Raw genomic sequence first — 18,188 nt, 5'->3', positions numbered from 1 at the left:
TTTTGCCAGGTCATGATCCCAGGGTCCTTGAATCGAGCCCCATGTCAGGCTCTCTGCTCAGTGGACCACCTGCTTCTCCCTCCCTCTCTGCCTGCTGCTCCCCCTGCATGTGCTCTATCTCTGTCAAATAAATAGTTAAAACCTTAAAAAATTTTTGTCCTACCAATATTTCCCCAGCATCTAAGATGTCTGGCACAAAGGTTTGGGGAAGAGATAACATAAAGTCTGCTGGGGTCACAGTTGATCCTCAGTAATTAAAATACACACATGTGTACGTGTATGTACATACATACGCACGTAAGTATGTGTGCATGAATATGTAAGTGCATGTGTGTGTGTCTGAAATTAAAAGGAGGAAAGAAGGACATTTGAGAGAACTCTCCCGGGGTGTGGGAGTCGTCTGGAATCAAGGGCGCAGGTAGTGGCAGCGAGGATGACACGGTATTTGGAATCAGAAGCTCGGGATTCAAATCCAGCCTGGGCCTGCCCGGCTGGGAGGCGGCGGCGGCGGCAGCGAGGAAGGCCAGACAGCCCGCCTCTCTGGGTCATCTCCCTTTACCCACTGGGTCTTCTAAGTACCCTCAAACCCTTTCCGGAAAGATCTCAAACATAAAACACCAGCCGACTGAGGGTCTGATGCTTCTCTGATGACCCTCTGGTCCTCGTCCGTGGATTGGGGCGGGGGGTGGTGGTGGGGGGCTTTAGTGAAAGCACCTGGCAACGCGGGAGCCCCTCCACCTACCGGGAAGGGCCGAGGCGCTGAGTTGGACCCGCAACGACTCGCCCGAGGAAAAAGCCCTAAAAGGGAAGGCCACGTTGAGAGAAAATAAAGGTGGCTTCCAGGCAGGAGCTCTGCACGGGGCAGGGGGACTTCCCCGCCCCCAGGTGCGCAGCCCGCGCCGCCCACCCCGGGCGCGAGGCGAGGGCAGCCGCGCTCTAGGACCCGAGGAGGAAGAGCTGCAGGAGACGGTGCCTCCAGCGGGTGCTGCCGCGCGCGGCCGGCCAAGGGGCTGGAAATGAAAGTAAAGCGCTCCGGAGCCACATGGACCGAGCTGCCGGGGCGGCGGCGCCGGGAGCACGATGCGGCCGCCCGTAATTAAATAGCATTTACTCTTATTATTACTAATAATAATAACGTAATCATACCTCTAGTCATAGCATACCATTTATCGGGCTCGGCGCAGGCCCGCGGGGAGCGCAGCCCGGCCGAGGTGAGTGCTGCGCGCGGCCCGAGCCCGGCGGGGCAGAGGCCGGGGCCCGACCGCGTCCCCGCGGCGGGCGCGGGAGGGCTCGGGGGCGCCCGGGGGCCGCGCCGGGCCGGGAGAAGGCGCGGGGGAAGCCCGGGCCAGGCCGGAGCTGCGCGGGGCCACCCGCAAAGTGCATTTTGCAGAAATAAAGAAAGAGCCGCCAAATCCTCATTTCCTCCTTTTTGGGGCTCCCCCACCCCGTCCCCGTGCCCTGCCCCAAAGTTTCAAAGTTGTGCGGCCGGGGGCACCTGCCGCTGGGTGATTTGGCCGCCCCTGCAGCTCCCAGTGGTGGTGGGGGGGGAGTGCCTTGGAATTTTCTTGCGTGGGGGGCTCCCGCCTCGGCGTCCGGAGCTTTGGGGTGCGCGGATGCTTTGCCGGGTCCCCGCGAAGGGGGTCGAGGGGGCTGGCAGGGGCATTTCTGGCAGCGCGCCCCTTCCTTTTGTGTGCGCCTTGGTCCCGCAGCGCCGAGAGTTGAGGGGACCGCAGCAAGGGCCGAGGACCGCGGCCGCCGACGGGTCGCCTCTGTCGGCTGCGGCGGCCACGCGAGCCCGGGGATCCGGGGCCTGCGGCCCGGCCGGGGTTGGGGGGGGAGGGGGCGGCAGGAAAGGGGGGCGCGGTCTGGGCAGGGGGGCATTTCCGGTCGCGAGATCCATCCCTGGGCTGGGAGGCCTGAGCGGCGGGTCGCTGTGCCAGGAGCGCGCGGGGACTGGGGTGGTGGGGGGTGAGGGGGGGGTGCAGCTCCAGCGCTTGGGGGGCGCCCCCCGGAGATGGGCGCCCCAGAGTCACTGACCCAGACCTCCGACCCCCTCCCGCCCTCAGAGGATCCCCCCTCCAGGATCCCCCCCTTCCCCGCCCTGGCCCCGGGCCTGCTCCCTCCTCTCCCTTTCCTTTTTAAAATCTCTCTGGCTCGGATATTTATAAGGTGCCTGGTTTAAGGGTCTTGCACAGAGACAAAGCAGTTTTCCCAGGAGGAAAACAAAACAAAACGAAAAGGTAGAAACGTCCCCCCTGCCCCTGATGGCTCTGGTGCCAACATGGCATCAATGGGGAAGAGTAGGGGCTGGGGCGGGGAAAGGGGGGCTGGGGAGTCTGGGGCTGGAGAAGGGGTCTGATCCTGGGCTGGGGGACTGGGGGCCCACAGCAGCTTCGTGGGTTCTCTGGGGTTGCTCACAGAGACTTTGGTGTCTGGGTACCAGACTTTGAACCCCAACTTCTTACCATTTTCCTCAGCATCTGCAATTCATCCAGTCCCATGAAAATAGCAGAATGCAGATCCTTGAATTTTCACACAAATGGGATAATTATAGTACATTTAGCAACTGTTGGACACAAAATTCCAGCGGAATCTTTACTTCTACTACTGAGACTACTACTGCCCCTCTCCCCACATACAACCACACCCACCAGAGTCTTCCTTCCCCATTTTGACTTGCCACTGAAATTGGACTGTCAGGTAGAAATGATGCCTGTCCAAAATGCTGTTGGGGCAGATTGGAGGCCCCGGGGTACCCAAAGCTGGGAAGGTGAAACCTGTTTTGAGGAGGGATGAGATCTGAGGATGGGAGAGAGGTTTTGTGGTCCCTGAACTGGAACCAGGTTTGTGTTCGACAGAGGCTGTGAATTCTAAGCTGTTGGCTTTTTGTTTGGGATGGACAACGAAGAATGCAGGGTGGGTGGATTATTGGGGGCTAAGAAGCTCTGTGGGATGAGCTAGTGTCTAGGTATAAGAAAGTTAAGGAGTCAGTAGGTTTGGATTTGCGACTCTGAAAATAATAATCCCTTAAATAGAACTTTTTCGTTTATAACAAAAGGGCTTTCACATATGCTAGCTCATCTGGGCTCCATAGCAACCATGTCAGGTAGACGTTATTCAGTCCTCATTTTCCAGATGAGAAACCTGAGGCTTCTAGAATCGAATGTCCCCCTGGAAATCACATAGCAGAGCTAGGATTCCCACTTAAGTGTTCGGACTCCAAATCTTCAGCCTTTCGCAGGGGCCCAGGCCACCTTCGCAAATTAGTTTTCGAATGCCTTCTGTGAACATGGTGAGATGCTGTGGGGCAGGTTTGGGGTTGAGTTTGTCGCCTAGATTGTGGCTGGAAGGAGAAAGTCAACTCGAGCAGAACCCACGAGAGGACCGAGCCCTGTTCAGGACTGGAGTCAATGCAGTGGGAGGGAGCAGAAGAGAGAGCTCTCAGGGTGACCTGGAAAAGAGAGGAAGGGCCTCTGGAAAGTGGATCTTGAGCTTGACAGAATGGGAAGGTCTGGCTGGGGAGAGAGAAGAGAAAGGGAATTCCTGGGATGACCCCAGTTGCTTCTGTGCTGGGAGGTTGGCGGGTAGTCTGACTCTTACAGTGGTTCCATGAGGGGGGTGGGCATTTATGTCTCCATTTCACAGATGGAAAAATTGAGGAACACGGGATTCATGTGCCTGGCCGGGTGTCAGCCAGCTGGATCGGAACCCAGGCTTATGTGACTGTTGAGTATGTACTACGGGATTGGTATCAGAATTGGCTCGCCTACATTCAAATGTGTAGACAAAGAACAGAGACCAGGACAGGCGGATTTGGCAAACACCATGGGGGTGGGGGCTTAAGCCCAAAGACCAGCAGGCTCCCTGAGGCGGGGGAGTCTTACTGAACCTCCCTTCTATCCTGGGGCCTCATGGGGCTGGCCCAGCGAAAGTACTTAGAAGATTTCTGGACGCATGCCTGGAGAAGGCAGAATGGTGGAGAAAGGAGCACTGGGCTCTGAGTGCGGAGTCTAGGTTCACTTCCTCAGTGCCTGCGGGTGCCGAGCTTGTGGTTTGGAAAGGAGAAAGATATGGGTGATTAACCTGAGCTTCCCAAGGGCAGACACTGGGTCTGATTCACCCTCTGTGCCCCAGGCCCTAGTGGAGGGGGGAGGAGGATACATTCAGCCAACGTGCTGTCATACTGAGTTATGCCCCAGTGTAGAGGAGGAAGGGGTTGTGGTTTTTTTTTTGGCCCTAGATGGAAGGTCTTTCTAGAAGAAGTGCCATTTGGACCCTTGGGAGGTGGTTCAGAAAGGCCAGAGAAGGCATCTTGAGGAGGGCCCGTGGGCTCTCTGGGCCTCAATTTCCCTTTCTGAAAACGAGCCCTGAGGTTGGATGGTGTGTGATGGTCACCTGTGGGGAGAAACCCAGTGCCCAGGGATCGGGGCAGGACAGTCAGAGGAGAGGAACTACACATGGGGGGGGGGTTAATTTTTTAATCATATAGCTGTTGCCCAAGCCAGCATTTCCTCTAGTCTGGCCCTATTGTGTGTGAGTGCTTTTTCCTAGATGAGCTTTCTTAATCTTTACAGCAGCCCTACAGGGAAGCACTGTGATTGTCCCCATTTTACAGATAAAGAAACTGGCCAGGGAGGTTGAGCGGCAGAGCCGGAGAGCAGCCCCGGGCAGCCTGGCGCTTGAGTTGCTCTGCGTGGGCCCAGGGACGGAGAGGGACGGGGCGGGTGGTGGTAACCTCAGATGGCAGAGGTGGAAGTGTCCCCTGAGGAGGAAGTCTGGCTGCCAGCTGAAGCCGGAGCCTCAGCCTGGCCTGATGGAGTGACGGCTACGTGTCAGCTCCCAGGAGCCTCCACAGGAGCCAGCTCCTTTCATCACATTTAATGGCCCGTAGAAAACCGGCTGGCTTTCCTTTCTCTGTCATCACCAGCTCCGGGGCTCCTTCCTGCCTTATTTATTTCCCCAGGAAGTCTGTTTCTCGGCTAGCGCCCTGATGGCTTCTGCGGGTCCCCCCGTCAGGCGGCGGGGGCCACTGCTGCCTTCAGAACCCAGCTGGGGCTGACTTCAGTTCAGCCGCGGGGCCCTGGCCCCCACTCAGCGCTTGATGGCAGCAGTGGCACTTAGGGACACCGGCCACGACATGTTAAAGGCTGCTGTGTGCCAGCCCTGTGCTTGGCGCTTTCTGGGCCTTCTCTTACTGAATCCGCTCAACAATGCTTGGAGGCAGGAGCGCGTTTTAGCTGCCCCATTTTGCAGATGAGAAGGCTGGGTCCAAGATCACCGGGCTGTGGTGGAGCTGGGACACGGAGGGTCAGAGGGAGCCAGGCACTCCCCAGCCCCAGCCCACGCTGCAAGAGAAGTGCCTTCAAGGTATTTTGTTTATTTACTTCGTCATCTCTATGCCCAATGTGGGGCTCAAACTTGCTACTCTGAGAGCAAGAGTTGTATGCCCTCCCAACTGAGCCAGCCGGGCGCCTCACAAGTTCTTTTAGTCTCCACGAAGCTCTTATCTATCCAGAAATCTCGATGATTGGATGGGGTCACCCGCTCTCCAGCTCTTCCTACCCTGTCCACACGGTGACTTGGAAAGGGAACAGGGTGTCACATTTCCTGGGACCCAGAGCCATGTCTTCCGAAATGCTGGGGTCAGCCAGCGAACATCCAGTGATCACTTGCTGTGAGGGCTGTGGGGGAGGTTGAGGATGTGACCCTTCCGGGGTTTACAGAGGTTCACCTGTGCCCTTGTTCTCTGGGCATCCGTGTCATGGCCTGCGGCACAGGAACTTAGGGCAGGGAGTCCAAAGTCCTGATTTTCATTCCCAGCTCCAGCACATTCTAGCTACGCATTCTGGGACATAATCATATTGTCACTCTTGGCCTCCCTCCCTCCCTCCCTCCGTCCCTCCCTCTCTCTTTTTTAAGATTTTATTTACTTATTTGACAGCGAGAAAGAGATCACAAGTAGGTAGAGAGGCTGGCAGGGGGTGGGGTGGATGAGGGAAGCAGGCTTCCTACTGAGCAGAGAGGCCCAATGTGGGGCTTGATCCCAGGACCCGGAGATCATGACCTGAGCTGAAGGCAGAGGCTTAACCCACTGAGCCACCCAGGCACTCAGTCTCTTGTTCTGTGAAATGGCCTGACCGATTCAGTCCCATCTTCCCTGGGTGTGCTGTGAGACTCAAATGAAGAGAATTTGAAAACTCTAAAGACCAATAGTGTGATAGCATGGTTGTGGTGGCCATAACCTCCAGAATCTTCTCCACTGCCTACCTTGATCTAGGCCCAGACCACTGCAGGAGACTGCTCACTCATTTTCCAGCTTCCCCTCTTTTCATCTGTCCTCAATGCAGCAGCCTGACGGATCTTCTCAAGATTTAAATGGGACCTTGTCAGTCCTCTGTTAAAAAGATTCCAGTGGCTTCCTGACACACACGGAACGCAGTGCTGGCTCCCCAGTCTGGCCTGCACAGAGCTTTCTAATGAGCCTTACTCGTCCCCTTGAAACTTGCTTCCTACTTGGCTTGCCCTCACTCTAGCGGTGTGGTGACACTGGCCTTCTGTCTTTTTCTCGAACATTCCAAGCTTTTCCCACCTTAGGGCCATTACCTTTGCTGGACCCTCTGCTGGTACGCGTTCACCTGCCTTCTGTGTTCCCATGCCTAGCTCCTTCTTGTTTCTCTTGAATGCTGATTCCCTGAAAGGCCATCCCTCCCTGCCACATTTCCAATTTTCAGTTTGCTCCTCTAACTCTTCTCTGTAGCTTTACTTGTCTTGTGCATTGAACATGGGCCTGTTTATTTGTCTTGCCATGCCTGGACCTTTTGTTCCATGAGGTCAGGGACTTTCTTAACCTCACTCCCCCAGCATCTGGCATATAAAGGTGCTCTGTGGTTATTTGTTGAGTAAATGAGTAATAGTAGCAGGGTGGTCCCGAACAGCCCTTGCCAAAAAAAAGAGTGGCCTAGATAGATAGAAACTGCAAAGCAGGGGCGCCTGGGTGGCTCAGTGGGTTAAAGCCTCTGCCTTTAGCTCAGATCATGATCCCAGGGTCCTGGGATCAAGCCCCACATAGGGCTCTCCCCTCAGCAGGGAGCCTGCTTCCCCACCCACCTCTGTGCCCCCCTCTCTGCCAGCCGCTCTGCCTGCTTGTGATCTCTGTCTGCCAAATAAAAACTTAAGAAAAAAGAAACTGCAAAGCACTTGGTGTTGACTGATCAAAAAGCACTTACAGAGTAATTTTGTAAGTTGCCAGGTGCTCTCTAACTGTATGGGTGCAGGAGAAATGCAGTCTTCTGATTTCCTCCTGAGTATGGGTGTTAGGGGTGCGGTATGTAAATTTGCAAAATTGTCTTGCAAGTTGGGTATCATTAGCTGCACCTCCCAAATGACAAAACAGAGGCTCAGAGAGGTGCCCTCAAAGCTGGGGGAAGGGGGCTGTGCTGGGATTGGAACCAGGTCTCCCAGACCCTTGGAGACAGAGTTGTGGGTTTGAACCGTTCCCGTGCAGTGTAGCCCCTAAGTTGTGAGCGGAAGGCGAGAAAGTCAAAGCCTTTTGTAACCAGAGCGCTGCAGACGGGAGGGTTCTGCTCTGCCACCTTGGTTGACTCTTGGTTTGGCCCAGAGCGAGAGCGGAGGCCGGAGGGACGTTTCCTGAACTTTGGTTTCTGTTCAGGGTAACACAAAGAAAACAAACTGCAAGTTGCTGAGGCCTTGTGGGCGGGCCATGTCTCGCGTTCATTCCTTGACAGGTGGTTTCTGGCGGAGCCAGCGGTGGCCCTAGTGCCTGGGTGGCCCTGGGCAGGTTAGAGCCTCCCCCTCCCCCCGCCCCCGCCCCCGCCAAGCCTCACTTCTGTTTAAGACTTTAGTTTTTTCAAGCCTAGCTTTTCTGTGGAAGGTGGGGATACTAGCACCTGTCTTTGAGATGATGGTAGAGCTAGGCAGGGTTCCAAGTTGCCTCTGTACCATGGACCTGGTGGGCAGCCTGGGGGAGCCCAGGAACAGCCTCTCAGAAGACTGTGTTTATTATTACTTATTTAAATATTATTATTTATGATTTTATTATATAGTATTATAGTATAAAATACTATTATTTATTATGATTATGTTTATATTTATGATGTACATATGTATATTAAAATAATGCTGTTTATTATTATATAAAATTTATTTATTTATTTAAAAGATTTTACTTATTTCTTTGAGAGAGAGAGAACATGAGTAGGGGGAGGGTTAGAGCTAGAAACAGACTCCCCACTAAGCGCAGAGCCTGCCACTGCATGGGGCAGGGCTCAATCCCTGGACGCTGAGATCAGGACCTGAGCCGAAATCAAGAGTTGGATGCTTCCCCAACTGAGCCACCCAAGCACCCTAGAATCCCGTTTTTATTTTTTAAGATTTCATTTATTAGAGAGAGAGGAACGAGAGTGAGCACAGGCAGACAGAGTGGCGGGCAGAGGCAGAGGGAGAAGCAGGCTCCCTGCCAAGCAAGGAGCCTGATGTGGGACTTGATCACAGGACACTGGGATCATGACCTGAGCTGAAGGCAGCTGCTCAACCCACTGGGCCACCCAGGCATCCCCAGAATCCCGTTTTTAAATGCATAAAGTAGGGCGCCTGGGTGGCTCAGTGGGTTAAGCTGCTGCCTTTGGCTCAGGTCATGATCTCAGGGTCCTGGGATGGAGTCCCGCATGGGGCTCTCTGCTCAGCAGGGAGCCTGCTTCCTCCTCTCTCTCTCTCTGCCTGCCTCTCTGACTACTTGTGATTTCTCTCTGTCAAATAAATAAATAAAATCTTAAAAAAAAAATAAATGCATAAAATAAAATACACAGGATTGCAAAAGAAACAATACTGAACTGTGGCTGGGCTCTTTTATCAATGCACCGTACAACAAGATCTGGCAGTGAGTCTGATGGAAGCCCCATAATTTTGAAGCTGGGATGAGCGTGAACAATATTTTGTTGTGCCTGCAGCAGCTGAAATATGACAGGGAAAGAGCTGTGATTTCTAGCACGACACTACTGCGGCGTACTGCCTACCTTTGGAGTTGAGGGAAATGCTATATACCACGTAGGGTTAGTGAAAAGAACGTGTACATTTTTTTTTTTCCCATTCAAGTTCATGACCCCTGAATACTCGCTGTGGGCCCCAGGTTCAAATCTCTTGCCATAAAAGGTGCATGACACCCAACACAAAATCTCTAGAAGTGAGCCCAAACCCGTCCTCTACCTCTTTGGAGCCGAGGGTCCTCAGGTGGGCAGACAGGGTGCACCATGCCTTGTAGGGATAGATGCTGACCTGGAATTCTGACTAGTGAGGTCGAGGACGGCGAAATGGAAGCTTTGCTGGTCTTTGAGGAAGCTGTCGAGCACCTGGTGAGTCTGGAGGCGCGTCAGGCATCTTTGGAGATGACGTCACCTCAGGTGCGTTCATGCGGCGTGTGGCAAGTCTTTAGTCTGCACTGACTGCTCCCTTTCCATGAAACCTGCGGTAGGTGAGAGCCAGGCAGGTGGAGTGTGGGGTGAAGCTGGAGGCAGCCCACGGGGATGGGGGAGGAAGCACCTTGGAGTTGGGAGGTAAGAGTGTGTGGGCTCCAGAGCCCAGCTGCCACGGCTCAAGTCCCCGCTCTGTCACTTACAACCTGTGTGGCCCTTGGAGGTTCGTTCACCTCCTTGTGCCTTGGTCTCCTCGTCTGTAAAGTGGGGATGATAATAGCACTTTTTTACGGGGTGTAGTGAGATTTTTTTAAGAAGATTTATTTATTTGAGAGAGAAAGAGAGCGTGGGGAGGAGCAGAGGGAGAGGGAGATGTTAGCAGACTCCTGCCGAGCGCAGAGCCTGCTTCAGGGTTCGATCTCACAATCCTGAGATCATGACTTGAGCGGAAACCAAGAGTCAGACGCTTAACTGACTGCACCACCGAGGGGCCCAGAGAATTACGTATTATATTTAAAGCTCCTCAAACAATACCTGGTAGGAGAAAAAGCTTAATCAAGGACTGAAATCCGCATCTTCACTGCTCTTGTGCGCTGCCCAGAGACAAATCAGATGCAGCTCCTGCCTTCACGAAGCTCCTAGTTTAGGGAGAGATAAGGATAGAAGCACACGCTGTCGCTTACCTAGGGTGAGTGCAATGGTTGTGGTGAGCTTTGGGAGCTGTGTTAGGGTGGGGGTTGGGGAAAGAGTCTTCCTGCTAGAGAAGCCACCTCAGCTGGGCTTTAAAGAAGCACCGGGCCCTAACCAGGGTGGGAAGAAAGCAGTGGGTGCGGGGGCTGCTCCAAACAGAGCGGGCAGCTTGGGTCTGACACTGTCAGAGTGAAACCTTCCAGGCCGGCCATGGAGCTGGAGAGGAGGCCAGGCACTCCCTACAGGGCTGTGTGCCTGAGATGAGCAGCTTGGCCTTTGTCCTTCTGGTCGTGGGTGACATGAAGGTTTTGTTTGTTTTTCAATTTTTATCCACAGGAAGTAGCAAAAATAGTACAAAGGGTTCTCTTCACCCAACTTCGCATGATGACGGTATATACGTTTACATTATCAAAATGGTTCACATTTTCAAAATCAGAAAGTTGGTATTGGTACATTACAAGCCTGTAGAGCTTATTCATTTTTCACCTTTTAAAAAGAGAAATGAAAACAGCTGCATTCATCTGTGTGTGCGCATGTGTGCACCCGGAAGGGTTTTGAGCAGGGGAGTGACATTGACATATGTGTTGGACAAATACTTCCGACCACCAAATGGCAGCAGATTAGAGGGGGCTTGTTGGGAGGCGGTTGGCAGGGGATGCTGAGGGCCTGAGAGCCGTGGTCATGGAGATGGTGGGAGGAGCTGCAGAGTGAACTGTTTTAGAGGTAATTGTGGAAGGAACTGGGGACAGAGAACAGGATGGCAGTTGGAGCCATGACTGGAGTTTGGGGGAAATGGAGGAGGAGTAGGAGCAGGGGAAATGCTGCTGAGTTAAGTTTGGAATACAGTAAGTTGGAGGAGCACCAAACTGGGATGGGCACCAGGGAGGACTTTCTGGGCACGGAGGCATCAGAGCTGGGTCTTAATGGATGAATAGGAGTTGGCTAGGTGCATGTGTGTGGGGAGAGGGCATGCCAGTGGGGAGAGGGCATTGCAGGTAGAGGGCCAGGGATTTGGAAAAGCATGGAGGTCCTAAGCAGCCTGGGTGTTGGACATCTAGGTAGCACCGCTCAGAGTTTAAGAGATGTGATTCTGAAATATTGGGAAGGGGATGAGCCTGGCGGGAAGAACTGATTTGTGAGTCATCGACATGACTCGTGAGGTCATGAAATGTAAAAGCTCATCTGAGGAGAGCGGGAGCACTGTCCCTTAAGTGGAAGCTCGGACACACTGTTGTTGAGACCTGGGCAGAGGAAGAGGAGCCCCTAACAGACAGAACGGGACAGATTAGAGAGGTGTGAGAAGGACCTGGCAGTTACTGGCAAGAGTCCCAGAAAAGGTGCGTGACAAACTGTCCCTTTACTGGACTCAGCAACCAGGAAGGAGGTCCTTGGGATGGGGAGGAAACTTGGCAAGCACCTTTGGTAGAGTGAAAGGGGGGTTGCTGGGGTTTGGGGAGTGGAGTGGGACGTGAGGATGTAAAGACAATATAAATTACTGTTCCACAAAACATGACCAAGAAAAGGAGGAGAGGTTGTGCATTATTCAGAAGGGGATTGAGAATCAGGAGAGAGAATTTGGGGGGGTGGGGCAGACTTGAGCATGATGACAGGTTGAGGGATCCTAGGGCTGCGTCTGATTGCTTAATGGGCAACAGAGATGGTGATGTGTGTGGCCCCAGGGCCAGGTTGCTGGGATTTAAGTACCAGCTCTACCATGTGCCAGCTGTGTGACCTTGGGGAAATCACAGAACTTCTTTGTGCCTCTTTTCTCTTCCGAAAAATGAGAATGATAGGCTATCTCACAGGGTGTGCTGGAAGGTACTATGTAAAAAGAGATCATGACATGCCAAAAAGAGAGAGAGAGATACCATGCTAGCTCCTAGCACTTGGTAACCCCTCAGCAAATGTTATTACTTAGTTATTTCAATGTCCGTTTTTTAAATTTATTCAACTTATTCGTTCTTATCTATATAATGCCTGGGTTGGATGAATTGATTCATTGATCCTTTTTTTTTTTTTTAAAGATTTTATTTATTTATTTGACAGAGAGAGATCACAGGTAGGTAGAGAGGCTGGCAGAGAGAGAGAGACAGAGAGAAGCAGGCTCCCTGCTGAGCAGAGAGCCCGACGTGGGACTCGATCCCAGGACCCTGAGATCATGACCTGAGCTGAAGGCAGTGGCTTAACCCACTGAGCCACCCAGGCGCCCCCATTGATCCATTTCTTTTACCACCATTTATGGAGCACTTGCTCTGCACCAAGGACAGGGCCGAGGCTTTGAGATTTTGAAGAGGCTGGTCTAATGAAGATCTGAATCTCTGAAATTCTGTGATCACCAAACTGTTCTCAAAAGTGAGGGAAATAAGGGCGCGTGGGTGGCTCAGTTGGTTGAGCAACTGCCTTCAGCTCAGGCCATGATCCTGGAGTCCTCAGATTGAGTCCCACATCAGGCTCCCTGCTGAGCGCGGAGTTTGCTTCTCCCTCCGACCTTCCCCCTTGCATGTTCGCTCACATTCTCTCTCTCAAATAAATAAAGTCTTTTTTTTTTTTAACTCTGATTCCTTTTTTTTTTTAAGATTTTATTTATTTATTTGATAGAGAGAGATCACAAGTAGATGGAGAGGCAGGCAGAGAGAGAGAGAGAGAGATGGAAGCAGGCTCCCTGCTGAGCAGAGAGCCTGATGCGGGACTCGATTCCAGGATCCTGAGATCATGACCTGAGCCTAAGGCAGTGGCTTAACCCACTGAGCCACCCAGGCGCCCCTAAATAAAGTCTTTAAAGGAAAAAAAAAGTGAGAAAAAGAATAAGTATGGTTCCTTCATGGTTTTCAGGTCAATGGTTTGGTCTTTCTCCTGGGAAGAACAGCCCATGGACACTTGGGCAGAACTAAAAACACTGGGTTTGAAACCAGACTCCTGGTTTCAAGGCTCCACTTGGCCTCTGAGGCCTACCAGGTTGGCCTCAAGTCAGCCATCTCATTTTGTATTTTAGATTATAAGGTTTACACTTGCTCTGTGCAAAAAATCCAAATCGTGCTGAAAGTGTTCTGTGTCCTGCTGCCGCTTGGCAGATCCCAGTTGCCAGAGGGAACCAGTTAAATTGGAGACTGTCTTTCAAACGTCCTCTTGATGTAAACACACATTGCACACAGATGTGATCATACAACACAGAATGTTCTGGAATCTGCTGCTTTTTTTCTTCCTCGACCATGAATGTTGGCATCACCATGACGAGGCATAAAATAGATTCAATAGCTGCATTGTGTTCCATGGTAGGGCGTACTATAGCTCAGTGGATTAATTCTCTGCTGGTGGACGTTCAAGCTCCCTCTGGTTTAAAAAAAAAAAAAAATTCCTGTACTAACATAACTGCTTGTACGAGGGTTTTAATAGGATAAATTCTTGGAAGTTTCTGGGTCAGAGGACAGGGCACTTTATCGTGGAGGAGGCTTTGGGCTGCAAGTAACAGAATTCCTCCCTCAGAACGAGAGTGTATTATAATCTCACGTGATAAGTGAGGCAGAGCAGTTCCAAATCTCCTGATTTGGGGGTCGGACAGGTCACTCAACAGCTTCGGTCTCTCTCTGCCGCCCTCCCCAGTGCGTGCGTCGCACTACACGCTGTCCTGAAACTGCACGAAAGGAAACCTCGGTTCCATTTTGAGTGTGAAGAAAACCCTTCCCAGAAAACCCCTGGCTGACTTCCCCTCCTCTCTCATTGGGCAGGATGGCGTCACGTGTCCATGCCTAACCCAATCACCCGCAAGTAAAAGGGCCATTATGATTGGCTGAGCCCCGTGCAGGTTCACCTGGGAAGGGAACTGTCTGGGGGCTGTGCGGGGAAGGGGGAAGAGGGAAAGGGGAATGGCAACTGGGTGCCTTGCTCTTGTTGGTGGGTGTTGCCACACTGCTTCAGGGAGGTGCTGCCAGGCCGCGCTCTCGGTGTACTTGCCAGGTGTACTTGCTTCCTCCGCCAGCGTCCACCGGGCTCTCCTCCCACGGTAGCCTCAGAGGTGCGAGGCGGCGTCGTGTTGTTTAGCCCATGTTGTATCAGTGCGTTCGAGTGTCATTCCTTCACGATTCATTTAGCTCCTGTGCATTTCCCGCTTAGGTTCTTTGCCCCTCTTTTTAAGTAATCGTAATGATCATACAGTAGCCATGGTTGATATTAAATGATTATTCCGTGCCTGACATCTCATTGCATCTTAGCAAAAAACAAAAACAAAAAAAAATCTATAAAGGGTGTTAGCATCCTTGGGACGCCTGGATGGCGCAGTCGGTTAGACGCAGGACTCTTGATTGCGGCTGAGGTCATGATCTCGGGGTGGTGGGATCAAGCCCCGAGTTGGGAATCTTCACTCAGTCTGGAGTCTGCTTCTCCCTCTGCTCCTCCGACATTCACGTGCTCAGGCCCACTCTCGCTCTCTATCACATAAATAAATAAAATCTTACAAAAAAAAAAAAAAAGAAGGTGAAGAAGGAGGAGGAGGAACTACTGTCCTTGTTTTAGAGATGAGGGAAGTGAAACACAAGAAATCAAGCAACTTGTATAGTTAATAAGGAACAGGGCTTGGATTTGAACTTGCTTGTGAACCTGGGTGTAAGGTCTCATACTGTGCTGTCACGCTGAGGGAATTGTTTCCTGGTGGTCCCTTAATTCATGGCTGTTTCTGGGAAGAGCCCTTTGAGGTAAGCCCAGCTTGAAATTCCCAAATTATAAGAACATGGACCTAGAGTAGGGGAGAGGGGACTGCCCCGCCTGGTGGTGGGATCCTGGAATCTCAGGCCTGTTTTCTCCTTGGATTTTTTTCCCTTCCTTCATTCCCTCTTTCTCTCCTTCCTTCCTTTCCCTTGCGTTTTTTTCTTTAAAAAGAGATGAGATTTGTTTGACTTACGTGCTTCTTGCTCTTCCACCGTGTGCCCTGACCAAGCATTGCCCCACCCCATCCTCCTCCTCAAAGAGCTTTCTCCCTCTTCAGCTGAAAACAAATGCTCTTAGAACCACTGTCTCAGTCAGCTGGAGGTGCTGTAAGAAATACCAAAGTCTGGGGTGCCTGGGTGGCTCAGTGGTTTAAAGCCTCTGCCTCCAGCTCAGCTCAGGTCATGATCTCAGGGTCCTGGGATTGAGCCTCACATCGGGAATCTCTGCTCAGCAGGGAGCCTGCTCCCCCCCCCCCAGCCCCCCTCCCCCGCCTGCCTCTCTGCCTACTTGTGATCTGTGTCTGTCAAATAAATAAATAAAATCTTAAAAAAAAATACTGTAGACGGAGTGGCTTACACAACAGAAATTTATTTTCTCACAGTTCAGGAGGCTGGGATTAAGGTGCTGGCAGATTCAGTTTCTAATGGGAACCCTTCCTGGCTTGCAGATAGATGACTGCCTTCTCTTTGTGGCCTCCTCTGACCTTTCCTCCCCGGGTATGCAGAGAGGGAGAGCTCTCCGGTGTCTCTGGCCGCACCCTATAACCTCATTTAACCTTAATTATCTCCTTAGAAGCCCTATTTCCAAACAGTCATAATGGGGTTAGGGTTTCAACACAAACATTCAGTGTATAAATTCTGCCCCTTGCCCTCCCAAATTCATGTTTTTAATCATATGCTAAATGCATTCATTCCATCCCCACAGCCCCCAAGGTCTTAACTCATTCCAGCATCAACTTGAAAATCTAAGGTCCTAAGTCTCATCTAAATATCTAAATCAGGTCTGGGCGAGACTGGAGGCAGATTCATCCAGAGTAAATTCCTCTACCGCTGTGAACCTGTGAAACCAGACAGGTTATGTGCTCCCAAAAAGCAATGGTGGGACAGGCATAGGATAGATACTCATTCCCATTCCAAAAAAGAGCAGTCAGAAAGAGGAGAGAGGTGAAATGCAATAGGGCGAATTCCATTTGATTTAAAGTCTTGAGAATCCTCTTCTTGGACCTGCTGTTCTTCCTTGCTGGCTCACCAGGGTGCAGCACAGCCCCCACATCTGTGCCAATCAGTCACCCCGCCCCCCCAGCTCTGAAAAGGAATCAGTGACCCCCACCAAGGCAGTTCTGATGATTTGTGACGCAGGGTTAAACTTTCCTTTTCTTGAAGGATAAAGCATGTTTGCCTCCAAATAGCTTTATGGTCCAGTCCTGTAGCATTTGAGAAGTCCAGCAGCTTTCCCCACATTCCGTCATCCAGTCTTCTTTGTCCCCTTTGGTTCTAACTGGTAGTGTTTCTGCTAGTGTAATCCCATCTGATAGCTAATTTGATATGTGCTTCATGACCACACTCATCTCCTTATCAAATGGTTGCTCAGGCACATCATTAGTGTTCCCTTCAGGACACGCTTCCACATATTTGTGCAATAGGGATAGGCTGAGAATTTTCCAGTTCTTTATCTTCTGGTTCCTTTTGTTTAACAATTTCTTCTTCATCTCTTTTTTCTCAAATTTTACTATAAGCGGTAAGGAAGCCCCATGCCACACCTTCCATGCTTTGCTTAGGAATCTCCTCTGCTTAGGGGCACCTGGATAGCTCGGTTGGTTGAGCATCTGACTCTTGGTTTTGGCTCAGGCCACGATCCCGAGGTTATGGGATGGAGTCCTGTGTTGAGCCCTGTTAGGCTCTGTGCTCAACGTGGAGTCTGCTTGAGATGCTCTCTCTCCCTCTCCCTCTGCCTCTACCCCCATTTGTGCTCACTCCGTGTGTGTGTGTGTGTCAAATAAAATAAATAAAATCTCTTAAAAAAAGAAAGAAAGAAAGAAATTGGGGCTCCTGGGTGGCTCTGTTGGTTAAGTGCCTGCTTTTGGCTCAAGTGTGATTCTAGGGTCCTGGGATCGAGCCCTACATCGGGCTCCTTGCTCAGCAGAGAGCCTGCTTCTCCCTCTCCTGCTGCCTACTGCTCTGCCTATTTGTGCTCTCTCTCTGTCTCTCTCAAATGAATAAATAAAATCTGAAAGAAAGAAAGAAAGAAAGAAAGAAAGAAAGAAAGCACTCCTCTGCTAAATAACCACTTTCATTGCATGCAAATTCTACCTGTCACAAAGAAATGGAACACAATTAATTAATTTTTAAGTTTATTTATTTATAATCTAAAAAAAAAGTTTATTTATTTATAATCTTTACACCCAACATAGGGCTCGAACTCAGGACCCCAAGATCCAGAGTCACACGCTCAAGGCACCTGGGTGGCATAGTCAGTTGGGCATCTGACTCTTGGTTTCAGCTCAGGTCATAGATCTCAGGGTCAAGGGCTTGAGCCCTGCAACAGGCTTGTGCTCAGCACAGAGTCTGCTTGAGACTCTCTCCCTCACCTTCTGCCCTTCTCCCCTTCTCTCTAAAATAATCTTTTTTTTTTCCTGAAGATTTTATTTATTTATTTGACAGAGATCACAAGTAGGCAGAGAGAGAGGAGGAAGCAGGCTCCCCGCCGAGCAGAGCCCAATGTGGGGCTCGATCCCAGGACCCTGAGATCATGACCTGAGACGAAGGCAGAGGCTTAACCCACTGAGCCACCCAGGTGCCCCTTAAATAAAGAAATCTGGGGAAAAAAAAAAAAAAAGCCACATGCTCTATTGACTGAGCCAGCCAGGCACCCCACTAGAGCATAATTTACCCAAATTCTTTGCCTCTTTATGACGAGGATCACCTTTCCTCCAGTTTCCAATAACCTGCTCTTCGTTTCCATCTGAGGCCTCACAGGAACTGCCTTTAACATCCTTATTTCCACCAGCCAGGCCTTCGTGGCAATCGGGGGTTTTTCTAGCCACACCTCAAAGCTCTCTCCACGCGCTCCATATGTGTCGGTGTTTCTTAGAGCAGCACCCCCTCCTCTCCGTACCAAAATCCGTGCTAGGCTCCTCAGGCTTCGGGAACAAAATCCAGGATCAGAGCCCTACCTTATGACCCTTTAACTTGACTTCTTAGAGGCTTCGCTGGTCCTTAGAAGACTTTATCTCCGAGTATAGTCCTGTTGGGGGTAGGGCTTCAACATATACACTTGGTGGGGGACACAAACACTTGATTCGTAACAGCCAGCTATTAAAATGTTCTTACCATGGGGCGCCTGGGTGGCTCAGTGGGTTAAGCCGCTGCC

General features: G+C 51.4%; 1 protein-coding gene across 2 annotated transcripts in view; it reads left to right on the top strand.

The window, feature by feature from the left end:
- The first annotated feature begins 860 nt into the window (after nt 1-860).
- The window catches only part of ZC3H7B (zinc finger CCCH-type containing 7B), a 58,455-nt gene continuing 41,127 nt past the window's right edge, over nt 861-18,188 (top strand). Inside the window, exon 1 of one of the 2 annotated variants that reach the window (XM_045083792.1) lies at nt 861-1,211. The gene's annotated coding sequence lies outside the window, so the exon portion shown is untranslated. The remainder of the gene's footprint in view (nt 1,212-18,188) is intronic. The other variant, XM_045083791.1, reaches the window with a different exon arrangement.

This window comes from Mustela putorius, unplaced genomic scaffold (assembly GCF_011764305.1).
Source record: "Mustela putorius furo isolate JIRA1106 unplaced genomic scaffold, ASM1176430v1.1 tig00000738_pilon_pilon_pilon, whole genome shotgun sequence".
In the NCBI taxonomy this organism is placed as follows: domain Eukaryota; kingdom Metazoa; phylum Chordata; class Mammalia; order Carnivora; family Mustelidae; genus Mustela; species Mustela putorius.
This window is presented reverse-complemented; position numbering and strand designations above follow the sequence as displayed.